Here is a 9,782-nt window from a genome sequence, read left to right on the forward strand (position 1 = left end):
AGACTGAGTCAAGTACAAAGAAAAGAAATTGATTGATTCATGGTTTTGAAAGCTGAGACAGCCTCGATCGAGGGCCTGTATCTGATGATAGCCCCTGTGTTGTGTTGTAAGATGGCAGAAGGCTTAAGAAGCTGTAGCAGTTTCTTTCTCATTTCTAGAACAAAACACACAAACAGAAGCAACTGATGGGAAGAAATAGTTTATTTCAGGAAGTTTCATCAGGGCAGAAAAAGCATGGTGGAGGATGAACGTCACATCTTGTCAAATCAGCTGGGAGGTAGCAGCAAGAGTGAGCTAGCTCGTGCCCACTCAATATGGCTGGGCTAATAAACCTCCAGGTCTGCTCCCCCAGGGGCCTACTTCCTTCAGCAAGGCTCCACCTCTCGAGTCTCCACCACCTGGGGATTGCGTGTGAGGTTTAATCATGAACATGTGAGGCCAAGGGGACATGTTACATCCTGAACACCACAGAAGCATTCAAGAGTCAAGAGAGAGAGGGTGGTGGGGAGGTACGGTGCCCCCTTTAGAACTAGCCCACTCTCATCCACTTTCATGAGCTTGGCCTCAGCCCGTTCATGAGAGAGAACCTCATGATCTGAAAGGCTCTAGCTCTTAATACTGATGTGACTGCATGTAAATATGAGATTTAGAAGGGACATTCAAACCATAACAGATGCCAAGTATGAGCTAGCAAGTTCCTAAATCAGAATTCAAAACTGGGTTTGTCCCACTTCCTTTCATCACTGTGAAGCTCACAGACTAGTCCTATCCTACCTGAAATCAAAGAGAAACAACAGGCTGGCAGGCAAACAGAATTCCCATTTTTGTACCTCTAATTCCATCCTATTTATTGACCTAAGGTACCTGAAACAGCTGTTAAAATATTTATATATTTTAAATGTTCGCATAGAAGAAAAATTCACTTGAAATGGATTGGATTTTAGCTATAGTTTAATTTTTTTCTTTTTCTTTTTCTTTTTCTTTTCTTTCTTTTTTTTTTTTTTTTTTTAGAGAGAGAGAGGCAAATGGCAGAATGGGTGTGCCAGGGCCTCCAGCCCCTGCAGATGAACTCCAGACTCATGCACCACCTTGAGCATCTGGCTTACATGGGTCCTGGGGAATTGAACTTGGTCCTTTGGCTTTGCAGGCAAGTGACTTAACCACTACGTCATGTTCCCTAGCCCTATAGTTTAATTTTTTTAAATATTTTTATTTATTTAAAAGCAGTGATGGAGAGGGAGAAAAAGCAAGAGGGAGAAGGAAGAGAGAGAGAGAGACATGAATGTGTGCTCCAGGGGCTTTTGCCACTGCAAACAAACTCTAAATGCATGCAATGCTTTGTGCATCTGGTTTTACATGGGTACTGGGGAACTGAACCTGGTTATCAGGCTTTGCAAGGAAGTTTCTTGCTAACCTCTAAGCAATCGCTCCAGCCATATATTTTAATAATTTAAAAAGAAAAATAGAGCAAATCATTTTGAAATATTTTTTAAATGTTTATTTATTTATTTGAGAGAGAGAGGAAAAGAGAGAATGAGCATACCAGGGCCTCTAGCCACAGGATCACAGAATGAGCCTTTTATATAACTGAAGGTATGTCTAAGTACACACAAGCATATATGTGTTTCCTAAGTTCCACAGAATAATACTGTGCAACATGAAAATAAATTAGCATTTTAGATTTTAACACAGCCTTTCCTTTCTTTTCCCTCCCTCCCCTCTGTTTTTCCCTCTCCCCATCCCCTTTCCCGTCTCTTCTCCCTCCTTCCTTCTCTTTCCTTTCTATAGCAGACAGCTTCAGGTTCACTGAGATGAATTTCCAGACCAGGCATGGTTATGGAGGAAGGTTATTTATTGAAGCTTACAGATCCAGGGGAAGTTCCATAAATGGCAGAAGAAGCTGGCCTGCCTTCACAGGTCCAAGCAGAGAGAGGAAGCACCAGCCAAAAGCCAAACGCCACACAGCACAGCACAGCACACTTCAGGAACTTCAGCTAGGCACACTTTGTATATCTTCAGATTGAAATCTCAAACCCATCACCACACCTTAAGATCCACCCAGCGACATCTAGCCAGGTGGCTACAGATACAAACTACAAACTAACAAAGCACTGAATATACTGGGGGGGGGGGGGCATCTGTTCAAACCAGCACACTTTCTTTTTCTTCCTTTCTTTCCTTTTTTTGCCTGGTTCATAATCTTAATTTTTTTTTACTGTGGTAAGAATACACCATGGAACCTACCTTATTGTCAGGGTTTTAGTATACAATAGTATTTCTAACTATAGGTTTGATGTCACAAGGCAGAGTACTAGAGTTTATTTGCCTTACTTACCAAACAACTTTATACCCACTGAACACCTCATCATTTCCCCCTCCCTGCAGTTTCTGGCAGCCATCATTTTGCTCTGCTTCCATAAGTCTGATGACCTCAGATACCACATAACTGGAATCATATGGTGAGAAACAGAATGGAGGTTCCTCAAAAAATTAACACAGGGGGATGGAGGGATAGCTTAGTGGTTAAGGCGCTTGTCTGCAAAGCCAAAGAAGCCAGGTTCAATTCCCCAGGACCCACATAAGCCAGATGCACAAGGGGTTTCATGCATCTGGAGTTTGTTTGCAGCAGCTGGAGGCCCTGGTGCACCCATTCTCTCTCTCTCTCTCTCTCTCTCTCTCTCTCTCTCTCTCTCTCTTTCTCTCTCTCTCTCTCTCTCTCTCTTTCTCTCTCTCTCTCTCGCGTGCACTCTCTCTCCCTATTTCTCTCTCTCAAATAAATAAAGAAAAATAAAATATTTTTTAAAGTCACTACTAAAAAAAATTAACACAGGTCATTCATTCTTATCTTTCCTTTCTTAATTTATTTTTATGCATGTGTGTTTATATGTTCACATGTAAGTGGATGCAAGTGTGTGTTGGTGTGTGCACATATGTGCATGTGGAGGCCAGAGAAGAACCTCAGGTGTTGCCACTCAGGAATGTCATCCACCTTTTGGGATGAGGAAGAGGGGATCACCAATTAGGCTAAAATGGCTGGACAGCAAGCCCCATGATTCCTCCTATCTCTGCCTTCTCAATGCTGGTATTGCAGGCATGTGCTACCATGCCCAGAGTTTTATGGGGGTACTACCAATTCAACTCAGGTGTTCATGCTTGCAAGGAAAGCACTCTGCTGTCTGAGCTATCGCCACAGTCTCTTTTCTCTTTGTTAATGCTGATGGATCTCTGAACACACAGTTCCCATAGCAAAAGCATTTGAAGCCCAGACCTAGCATTTCTTTTTGACTTGAATTCCACAGAAGAGTATCTAAAGATTCTCTAAGGGCTGGAGAGATGGTTTAGTAGTTTAAGGCACTTGCCTGCAAAGCCAAAGGACCCAGGTTCGATTCCCCAGGTTCCACGTAAGCCAGATACAAGAGTTCATTTGCAGTGGCTGGATGCCCTGGTGTGCCCCACCTCACTCCCTCTTTCTCTGTCTCAAATAAATACACAAAAAGAAAAATGAATTAAATTAAATATTTTTTATAAAAGATTCTGTAAGAAGCACTGGAGTGGCTAATAAAGACAAAGGGAAAGGGAGAAAACAGAGAAATATTAAGACTTAATTATTGAAAGCTATTCTGGAAATAGGAACACCCTTATGCATTTTATTTTATTTTATTTTTTAGTTTTTATTTAGAGAGAGAGAGAAATAAAGCAAGAGAATGGATGTACCTGAGCCTCTAGCCACTGCAAATGAACTCCAGACACATGCACCACCTTGTACATTTGGTTTTATGTGGGTACTGAGGAATCAAACCTGGGTCCTTAAATTTTGCAAGCAAGCACCTTAACCACTAAGCCATCTCTCCAGCCTGCATTTTTAATTCTTAAACAAAAATGCCACTTATTTTTCCCTCCGATGAGGATCAAAGATGATGAAATTCCGAATTTACTTCACTCAACATTCTTTGCAACTTCCATAAGGAAAGTGAAACACAAAGGTTGGGTCAGCTTCTGCCCCTCAAGTCACGTTCCCTCCATCACTCACTCACTGTGCGCTCACTGTCCCACATCTCTCTGAAGTAGGATAGTTGTCCACTAGATGGCAGTGGAGGACAGGAGTAGCTGGCTCCTGGTCCTCATCCTGAACCTAGCTTAGTGCCCTGTAGAAAAATTAGAAATCCTGTTGGTTCAGGGATTTAGGAATTCAGCCTCAATATCTGCTCAATACTCCCTAAGATATTTCTGACTTTCCTTGAGCCCTCCCTGGATTCCACTTCCTTCTTGTGAACAAGCTGGGGTTTAAGATTAGCAAATGCCCTATTTTTCCATATGATGAGGAAGATACCTGCTACAGTCTATTCAAAAGGCCACTGTGCTATTCTTGTCAAGGTTACCATGTACCAGTAATCTTTCATCTCTGGCCTCTTCTATCCAGCACTTAAAAAATAGCATGAGGAGGCTGGAGAGATGGCTTAGCGGTTAAGCGCTTGCCTGTGAAGCCTAAGGACCCTGGTTCGAGGCTTGGTTCCCCAGGTCCCACGTTAGCCAGATGCACAAGGGGGCGCACACGTCTGGAGTTCGTTTGCAGAGGCTGGAAGCCCTGGTGCGCCCATTCTCTCTCTCTCCCTCTATCTGTCTTTCTCTCTGTGTCTGTCGCTCTCAAATAAATAAATAAATAAATTAATTAAATTAAAAAAAATAGCATGAGGGCTGGGGAGATGGCTCAGGAAAAGGAGCTTGCTTGCAAAGTCTACCAGAATAGATTCAATTCCCATTATCCATCTAAAGCCAGATCACAAAGTGGTGCATACAGGTAGAGTTCATTTGCAATGTCTGGAGGCCCTGGTGCAACGATACTTACAATCTCTGTCTCTCTCTCTCTCCCCCCTCATAAATAAATAAAACATTTTTTTAAAAAAGCATAATTTCTTCATGTCCTCTGCTAACAATTTCTTCATTCTATGTATTGTAAAGTCACTGGAAAATTTGGTAAACATTTGGTTCTTGCTGTCTAACTTGAAAGAGTGGTTCCTAGATATCACATTGACAAGCCATTCCTGAAAGAGCTGAAAGCTGACAGGTTGGAAATAATCACAAGCAAAAATTTAGACTTTGTGCAATGTGGACTTTTGAAATAACCACACATAATAGCAATTAAAACTTACTTACAGATGAGATCTGTGCATAAAACTGATATAAATATTTTTTATAGTTGCTTGAGATTGAACCCAGGGCCTTGTGTGTGCTAGGAAAGCACTGTCCTATTGATTCTACCACAGCCATATGGTATTTCTTAAAAATTTTTTTGAAGTCTATTTTATTTGGGCTGGAAAGATGACTTAGTGGTTAAGGTGCTTGCCTGAAAAACCTAAGGACCCATGTTCAACTCTCCATATCCCACGAAAGTCAGATGCACAAGGTGATGCAAACATGCAAGGTTGCACATGTGCACAAGGTGGCATATCATGTGTCTGGGGTTTGATTACAGTGGCTGGAGACCTTGGTGTGCTCTCTCTCTCTCTCTCTCTCATAAAAAATATTATGACAATATACATACTTAAAGTTTATTGTGTTGTCTTTGTTTTTGAGACAGGGGCTCATGTATCCCAAGCTGACCTCACATTTTCTATGTCGCTGTGGTGGACCTTGAACTCTGATCCTTCTGCCTCCACCCTTGTGGCAGTTTGTCAAATGTCCCTCTCAGCCTTGTGTGTTTGTGATTAAGCCTTACACTCAATCCAAGCTGGTGGCAATTTGGGAATTGGACCTCTGATCCAGGAGGTGTGTCCCTGGAGCTGAGCCCTTGGGGTTGTTAGGCCCCACTACGTCTCACTTGGGCTACTTCTTTCCCTGGCCATCTTGCTCAAGCTATGCTTTCCTGGCCAAGATAAAGCTGCTCCTTGAAAGTGTCACCTAAAATATGGGCTGGAGGGATTGCTTAATGGTTAAGGCACTTGCCTGCAAAGCCAAAGGACTCAGGTTCGATTCTCCAGGACCCACATTAGCCAGATGCACAAAGGGGCGCACACGTCTGGAGTTTGTTTGCAGGGGCTGCAGGCCCTAGTGTGCCCATTCTCTGTGTGTGTCAAATAAATAAAAATAAATGAATAAATAAAATATTAAAAAAAGAAAGTGTCACCTGAAAGAAACCCTTTCCTCCCACCAGCTGCTTCGGCTGGGGTGTTTTGTCCCAGCAATAAGAAACTGCAACGATCCTCCTGCATGTATGCCCCACAGTGCCCAGTTGACGCGGTACTGGAGACTAAACCTAAGGCCTGGTGTATTTTAGACAAGCACTGTACCAACTGAGCTATGTCTCCAGTTCACTTGAAATATATGAGTGTGATCTCTGTGTGTGTGTGTGTGTCTCAATTTCTCTTCTCCTCGCTCCCCCTTATTGTGATGTCAACACGATGAGATGAAGTATACACTATGCACTGTGACAGATAGCATTAGGCTACAACATAAAGATCACACCAACACAAGTACTACAATACCATGACAATCAATGTGATAAGCAAGACAACCGCAGGGTGCATAATATATATCTAGCACAGTGGACAAAGGGTAATTTGGTCCTGAGCAGGACTTCATGGGACAACCCTAGGTTTCATCATACTATTCAAAATGGCATACAATTCAAAACTGATGAAGTGTTTATTTCTGGAAATTTCCATTCACTATTTTTTGACATGTAGTTGAGCATACAGAAAAGATGTACCAGAAAGGTTTTTTTTTTTTTTTTTCTTTCCCAAGAAGCATGATTTAACCAGGCGTGGTGGTGCACACCTTTAATCCCAGCACTTGGGAGGCAGAGATAGGGGATCACCATGAGTTCGAGGCCACCCTGAGAATACATAATGAATTCCAAGTCAGCCTGAGCTAGAGTGAAGCCCTACTTTGGAAAAAAATAAAAGAAGCATTATTTAGGTTCTGACCTAAATACTGAGTAGATATTTACCAAGAAAGGCTGTAGAAAACCTTCCAAGAAAGAGAACCACTCTAACATACTGTAAAATGGTGCTGGAATTGAAAGAAAGCACATGTGAGTAGAGTGAGGCAAGGGACATGACATTGGAGATAAGGACACAGAGACAGGTAAGTGTTCCAGTTCTACTGACCTTGCTGCCATTGGTAAGCATGTGTGCTTTCTCCTAAAATGAATGACAAGTCATTAACAAGTACAAGCCACAAAAAGACATGATCATATTTATGTTTTCAAAAAGTGATGCTTAAAAAAAGTTTTTAAAAACTATGTTGGCAGAGACTGAGAAGGGGGTAAGGTAGGGTGGAGAGGGAATGTTTAATGGGTATGGGGTGCAATTGCATAAGAGGGATAACATAATACACTGTAGGGCAGCTATGACTGACAGCAGCTAATTGTATATCTCCAAATAATAGAGAGAACTTTGAATGTTCTCAAAACAAAGAAATGATAACTATTTGAGTTACCATACCAGTTATTCTAATCTGGTCATTAGTTACCATAGGCATATATTTGAATGCTACACTGTGCTCTATAACTAAATATAATTACTACTTGCCAAGTAAAAATAAATACTTGGGCTGGGGAGATTGCTTAGTGGTTAAGGCATGTGCCTGTTAAGCCTAAGAACTCATGTTCAAATCTCCAGTTCCCATGTAGTCAGACTCAAGTGTTGCAAAGCACACAATGTCACACATGTGCACAAGGGTGCACATGCATGTGGAAGATCATTTATAGTGGCTGAAGGCCCTGGCGAACTCATTGTCTTTCTCACTCTTTCTGCCTCTTTCTTTCAAAATAATAATAATAAATTTAAAAACTACTTATTAAAAGAAGGGATAATCTTATATCTGATTACATATATAAAAATTCACAAATAGGGCTGGAGAGATAGCTTAGTGGTTAAGTGCTTGCCTGTGAAGCCTAAGGACCCTGGTTCGAGACTCAATTCCCCAGGATCCACATTAGCCAGATGCACAAGGGGGTGCGTGCTTTTGGAGTTTGTTTGCAACAGCTGGAGGCCCTGGTGCACCCATTCTCTTTCTATCTCTACCTCCTTCTCTCTCTGCATGTCTCTCTCAAATAAATAAATAATAAACAAAAAAATTCACAAATAAACTTAACAGCAAACTTTTACGTATGCATTTTCTTGAGACAGGACCTATATAGCTCAGGGTAACCTCAAACTCACCATATATCTGAGGCTTAAACTCATGATTCTCCTGCCTCAGGCTCCTGAGTTCTGGGTTCATAGGCTTGTGCCACCATGTCCAGTTAAAAGTAAACTTTTTATGGAAGAGGTGAATGAAAGCTATTATTTTTAGAGTTTGTTTTTTTTTCCCACCACCCAATGGCATCAATAGCAAGCCACCAACACTCAGCTGAGCCTTTTGATAATAGCTATTTCTACCCTCCTGGTTGGTCCTTTTAAACTTATAAACAGTCTTTTTTAAAAAAAATTAAAATAAAAACTTTATGATAAGAATTTACATAATCCCTCCCACCATTCTCTTTTGTCCCCCTCCCCCCATGCCCCTCCACTGAACCCCCTCTTCTTTCGTATTAGTCCCTCTTCTGTCTTCATGTCATTTTTTACTGCTCTCCTCCATCATCCGTGAAGACCTGTTGGTGGACTCAATATTATGCAGGTCTTGTGCAGGTGACGACAGCTACTGTGAGGTCTGTGAATACAGTGACCACTCTGTGTCTGGAAGACAGCACTGCAAAGCCCTCCTCCCCAGCGTTTGGCTCTTACACTCCTTCCCACCACTTCTTCCACTGTAATCTCTGAACCATTGGAAAGTGTGATACAGATTTCTCATTCAGTACTCAAACTTGCTTTTTCTCTGCACATTGGCAAATTTTGGGTCTCTCCTGCAGTCCCCATTATCTGAAAAGAGAAAGTTCTCTAACTAAATGTTGTACTTACCTTCATGTTGTTAGAACAAAATATCCAACCCAAAGCATCTGGAGGAAAAAGTAAAGGGCTTTTTGTTTTGTTTTTTGGCTTACAGTCCTTTTTTATTTAACTGTTTTATTTTTTTATTTAATTTTTATTAACATTTTCCATGGTAATAAAAAATATCCCATGGTAATACCCTTCTGCCACCCCCAATTTCCCCTTTGACATTCCATTCTCCATCATATTACCTCCCCATCTCAATAATTGTACTTACATCTATACAATACCAACCTATTAAGTACCCTCCTCCATTCCTTTCTCTTCCCTTTATATCTCATTTTTAACTTACTGGCCTCTGCTACTAAGTATTTTCCTTCTCACTCAGAAGCCCAGTCATCTGTAGCTAGGATCCACATATGAGGGAGAACATGTGGCGCTTGGCTTTCTGGGCCTGAGTTACCTCACTTAGTATAATCCTTTCCAGATCCATGCATTTTTCTGCAAATTTTGTAACTTCATTTTTCTTTACCACTGAGTAGAACTCCATTGTATAAATGTGCCACATCTTCATTATCCACTCATCAGTTGAGGGACATCTAGGCTGGTTCCACTGCCCAGCTATTATAAATTGAGCAGCAATTAACATGGTAGAGCATGTAGTGCTAAGGAAATGAGATGAGTCCTTAGGATATATGCCTAGGAGTGCTAGAGCTGGGTCATATGGTAGATCAATCTTCAGCTGTTTTAGGAACCTCCACACTGATTTCCATAATGGGTGGACCAGACTGCATTCCCACCAGCAGTGTAGAAGGGTTCCTCTTTTAACACATCCCCACCAACATTTATCATTTGTTTTCATGATGGTGGCCAATCTGACAGGAGTGAGATGAAATCTCAATGTAGTTTTAA

The sequence above is a fragment of the Jaculus jaculus genome, chromosome 2 (assembly GCF_020740685.1).
Source record: "Jaculus jaculus isolate mJacJac1 chromosome 2, mJacJac1.mat.Y.cur, whole genome shotgun sequence".
Taxonomy (NCBI): domain Eukaryota; kingdom Metazoa; phylum Chordata; class Mammalia; order Rodentia; family Dipodidae; genus Jaculus; species Jaculus jaculus.